This window comes from Pecten maximus, chromosome 5, assembly GCF_902652985.1.
Source record: "Pecten maximus chromosome 5, xPecMax1.1, whole genome shotgun sequence".
NCBI lineage: Eukaryota > Metazoa > Mollusca > Bivalvia > Pectinida > Pectinidae > Pecten > Pecten maximus.
This window is the reverse complement of record NC_047019.1, coordinates 24493858-24499647: the sequence shown is the minus strand read 5'-3', so window position 1 is coordinate 24499647 and position 5790 is coordinate 24493858. Positions and strand designations below refer to the sequence as shown.

Genomic DNA, 5790 nt, shown 5'->3' with positions numbered 1-5790 from the left:
ATTACCATGTATTTAACTTATAGCTATGTATTTGCATTTATTGATCAAGAGATCAGTTAAAATTGGAGTGGATGAGGTAAGTACAAATATCAAAATGCATGTTTTATTTTATTTATTATCAATACTTTTTTTTCTTTGATATAAAAGATATTTCACTGTGGATGAGGCGAGTTCACAAGACACCACTCTAGACGTTTACCTTTTATCACATGTGTCAGCATACATTCGGTTTATTAAGAAGTTTTCATATTTGATATTGAAAAGTCACCTTAATAGCTTTGATCATATTCCTTAAATGAAATAGGGCTTAGAGCCATTTTTTTCAAAAACTTTCATTATGTTATTATAGTATATTGACTATCAAGGCCTTTAAAACTACCCACAGCTGTCGGTCAAAACGATCACTCCAATCGATTCATTTCGATACCATACACATTAAACATTAAGAAATTTAATACCTCAGTCATGAAGTACTCCGCAATGACACACAACTCTCGTGACGTGTTAGCTCGAAGCCTACACAATGTATAATGAAAAATGCATTACAAAAAGAGGAAATGTGATGAGTCAATGATATGTAAAACGACAATTTTTGTGGTTGTACGAAATATATAAAAAGGCTATGTTATATGTTGTTGCATATTGGCACGCAATACCCGATAACTACAGGTGTAAGAATGAAGAGAATACTTTTCGTAGTTGTCACAGTACTTAGCGTGGTAATGGCACAAGATTCAATAGGTGAGTGTTGAAAGACTTATATCAATAGTACAAGTATCGTCAGAAAGTTGCTCGAATAATCCTACATTTGCAGCAAGTTCTGTAGGTTTGTTACTTATATCATTATACCATCGGAATTCCTACAAAGATAATAACAATAATTATGGTTCTCGTGAACTTATGACGTAGAGAATTGGATACAGGGCATACATTTTATAAGCATGGACACTACTAACACAGAGTTAGTCGGTCGATTGTTCACGGGTGAAACCAACTCGTCATCTGCTAGAAAAATAAAAAGGCTATTAAATTGAAAACCACATTATAGTATCAAGATAACGAAAAACTGCTTATTGTCATTTGTCGATCACTGTATAGCAATTAAATGAACAATGAAACTCGTCTCAAATATATATCCTGGTCGCAAAGATTAAAGTTCAAACTGTCACATACAATTTAAATTTGGTATTATGTTGGAGGAAGATCTAGTAGATAGTTTTCTAATATTAAATCATGTTTATAGATTCTGTAGAGGGTCCCCTTAGGGAACTGAAAACATCGCTATTCCAACTACAGTTGTATATATGAATATATTTGGAGTGTGTAGAAAACAACGCTTTTCAACCGTCGTATACTACAACACACGACAATTCAGCATCAAGTAAAAAGATATGTCATTTCGCTTCCCTTGTTGGTCATCCTGTCGCTTTCAGTGCCGACACCCCATATTCCACAATACCACATCCCCAATAGTGAGGCTGCACACGGGGATACAATTTTAACATATAACACGTTCCTAATTGGAATAAGTAATGTTTTCTGTGTCAAGATTATATTATTTAATGCTAAATTAATTCTATTACATTATAATTTAAGAAACTAACTAATTTGACATCTTTTTTTCAACGGCACAATATATAACAGGCATAATTGTACATTTTATTTTTACAGAACATTCCCGCGATGTAAATGAAGCCTTTACTGAACTGGAATGTCTAGTGATAAACGTAAGTTGGTTGAACATTTATTGGTTGTCAAATAATGCTTTAATCTCCTGACAATTCATCACAGCACTTTACCACATTTACTATATCCTTGACAGTTATAAAAGAGACGTCAAATGTCCCCAGTGTTAATTTAGGCTGCATCTATGAGTGTATAGATGCAGTCATGATCACATGACGTGATTGTAATGTCATTTTGTCAACATTATTGAAATATTTCGCTATTCGCTTCGAATGAATCAAAAGCATTGAGGATAATGATTTAGAACAATTGCGTTACTATGACGCCATTTAGCGCTATGTTGATCATCGTCACGGCAAGGCTTTGTACAGTGTGTCAGATTGTTTGCAATTCAATCACAGAAAGTAAGTTGAAACATACAAGGAAATGGATGAAAATAACAAACGCATTTATGTAAATGTAAATATAACAAATACAATCTAACAAGCGTTTAATTGTTAAATAACACATGACATTGTTCAAAGAACCGGTATCAAATAATTTGATATAATAATGTATATTACATAGTAATACAAAAGCCAAAGGAAAACAATATTATAATTCGTGCACTGACCGGGCCTCGAACTTAAGATCAATGTCACCTAATAGCCTGCAGCTCACACCACTATACTAAATCCACCTCCATAACCGCCCATAGAGTTTTAAAATTGATTAATGCAGCTGATCAATAATGATCGTTTTAATGCGGATTATGTGAAATTGATGTTTATTTCATCAAGAAAGTGTAAATATTCTTTTTATAGACTGCATGTGCCCTTTAACAATATATTTCCCAGTGTATGCAGTACTTTTCTAGAACATAATATCCAGCTACAGTATTTATGATCATATTATCGGTTTATATTTCCGGTTAGTTTTTAAACACATACACATATATATAATTCCCCATTATTCAAAGCTAGAGGATTGAGCAAAGACCTCTGTTAAAATAGACTTTTTGTATTTAAAAAAAATTCGGAACACGTATTCCAACTTATATAGATCACGCTTTGTTTGCCCGGACGGAAGAGCACATGGAATTTTACTATAGGAAGAATCCGGAGTGTCCGGAGAAAACACACATGGTCTGACAGGTGACCTCTGACCTTTTGTGTTTGGCCTGTAATTTGATGGAGAACGACTATCAACTTTTTCGGTATTCCTAATAACTAGACAATGACATGTCAAAAAGTAATATAGTTGATTGAAAACATTGAAAAATAATTGCCTACCTTCGAGGTATCCAAGACTTCACTGACCAAAGATTCCGCTATCATGACGTTTTTCACCTACACTCGTTGTCCTGTTCGGAATGACAGGAAGTTCTGTGATATTGTTATCTTCTTTATTAATTGAACAAATAGAATGGTTTAGAAATTCTTTCTTCTTAGTATTTTCTAATAAGATAATATTTAATATGAAGAAGGAGACATTATCTTAGAAAAATTGAGAGGTGTCAGCAGATTCTGTTAGTCTCGAGTATGATCGCGGATGTTGGATTCTCTTTTCGAATAGCCCGCGAGTGCTTTATCATTGCGGTTTTGAATATGAAAGATAAACTATTTTTGAAAATGAAGGCAAGTTTTTAATATCAAATGCTATTTTCAATAGATGCAAAAGTCGATGCACTATCCGGCACGCGCATTTGCCAATTATCATGGTACATGCATAGTTATAACAGTGCCTGTGATAAGCCGAAACGCATCACGTGGCCGGGAAATAAAACATCATATTTCCCGGGAGCGCGTGACCCCATGGCGACTCTCTCTCTCTCTCTCTCTCTCTCTCTCTCTCTCTCTCTCTCTCTCTCTCTCTCTCTCTAAATATCTCGCTCTGAATCTCGCAAGAGTTGTCGTTCTTGTCATTTTCGTTGTGTAAACAAACCAAAATTTGAAATTTAATGAAATTATAATGAAATGTGATAAGGTTAAAAGGTGTATTTAATTTATTGATTGAACTTTACTTATACATTTTTCCGGTATAATAAACAATTTATGGCTACGCCCTGTGGAGAATATGACTACTTCAGGTAGACAAACCTTTATACTATAGTACCCTACCAAGAGGGCCATACATGTATATAGTTTACATTTCACGTTCATATCGTACCTGCATTAAACAATTTATTGTTTGAATTATAGGTTCATAGGATGTCTGAGGAACTACTCGTTGCCAGAGGAACTTTATTTTTCCACTCCCAAAATAATAGTAGCGAATGTCACGTGTCAGATTGATATTAGTGACATTATCAACAAAAGGTGTCGATCCTTAAGTTCGCTCAGCTCAAAAGTCTACTACCCGGTGTAATTTTGTTTTAACATGTATCGGTTGTTCATTCATATTTTTGTAATAAAGAAAGCTATGTTGATTTTGACCTGGTTTCTTGTTTTTCTTGACGAAATTAAGAACACAGTTTTCTTTTTTTGTCTTATAATCGAATACGGAAGAGGATTTCTTTATTTAGTTGATTTAGTTACGTTCAATGTTCATGCTTCGTTTGCTACGTACTACACCAAAGTGTGCTGAATAATGTACATTTATAATGCTACCAACTGTTTTTATACTGGATATGCTCATTTATTTTTTATATTGTAAACTATTGAGAGTTTTGCCAAAAATCTTAAGAATTGTAAAAGTCGTAAGAATGAAATAAATCGTGTTTTTTGGTTTTTTGTTTTTTTTAATACAAATCAAAAGATTTAGAATATAAATAGTAAGATGAAAAAAAAAACAAGTTTAATAAAGCAGCGAAAGAAAAGAGGGTTAAAATGATAAGGGTTACCTCCCATGGTACATGTTGCAAGAGCCAGTTCACAAATATTTCGTTATCTTAATTTTACATGTGTATTCTACTTGAGTAAGTTTTAAAAATAAATAAGAAATGTCTTTAAAATCTCTTTTTGAAATAAATGAACGATCAACAGGCTTTAAGATAACTATAAGTTCACGATTTTAAGGGGAAGCACATGAACAGCTAGTGTAAACCTCATTGTATCAAACAATGCCCATCCTGATCATGAGTTACATACATATACTGTACGTATTACATGTAGCTAGGATATTGATTCTAAAGAGTAGAAAACTGAACAAGTGTTTCAAAAATTAAATTTTAGTTCATGCTAAAAATGTACGAGTCATCTATCGAGCAATATCATACATCATCGTAGAGGAAAATATTAATTTTTTCCAGTGAATTTTTACACGAAATTGGTCAGATATTGAGCAAGTTATGACATACGAATTTAAAATAGCTAGAATAGCTAATCACAGGAGCTCGTTTCTACTGGTTACTGGCTCAGTACATACAATATTGGAGTCAAGCATCCGGGAACTCAGTAAAATATCATATTAGAGTCCAGCATCATGGATCAATGGAACTCATTAAATATAGAAGTTAGGTGCAGCATACGGGATATATAGAGCTCAGTAAATAGAATATTTGGGTCCAGCATCAGGGATCTAGGGAGCTCAGTAAATAGAATATTTGAGTTCAGCATCAGGGATCAATGAAGCTCAGTAAATAGAATATTTGAGTCCAGCATCAGGGATCAATGAAGCTCGGTAAATAGAATATTTGGGTCCAGCATCAGGGATCTAGGGAGCTCAGTAAATAGAATATTTGGGTCCAGCATCAGGGATCAATGGAGCTCAGTAAATAGAATATTTGGGTCCAGCATCAGGGATCAATGAAGCTCAGTAAATAGAATATTTGGGTCCAGCATCAGGGATCAATGGAGCTCAGTAAATAGAATATTTGGGTCCAGCATCAGGGATCTAGGGAGCTCAGTAAATAGAATGTTTGGGTCCAGCATCAGGGATCTAGGGAGCTCAGTAAATAGAATATTTGAGTCCAGCATCAGGGATCAATGAAGCTCAGTAAATAGAATATTTGGGTCCAGCATCAGGGATCAATGAAGATCAGTAAATAGAATATTTGGGTCCAGCATCAGGGATCAATGGAGCTCAGTAAATAGAATATTTGAGTTCCAGCATCAGGGATCAATGGAGCTCGGTAAATAGAATATTTGGGTCCAGCATCAGGGATCAATGAAGCTCAGTAAATAG

General features: G+C 34.2%; 1 long non-coding RNA gene across 1 annotated transcript; it reads left to right on the top strand.

The window, feature by feature from the left end:
• The first annotated feature begins 657 nt into the window (after nt 1–657).
• LOC117327772 lies at nt 658–4019 on the top strand. Its single transcript, XR_004532722.1, has 3 exons — nt 658–741; nt 1672–1727; nt 3867–4019. It is a non-coding gene; the product is annotated as an uncharacterized LOC117327772 (long non-coding RNA).
• The last annotated feature ends 1771 nt before the right edge of the window (nt 4020–5790 follow it).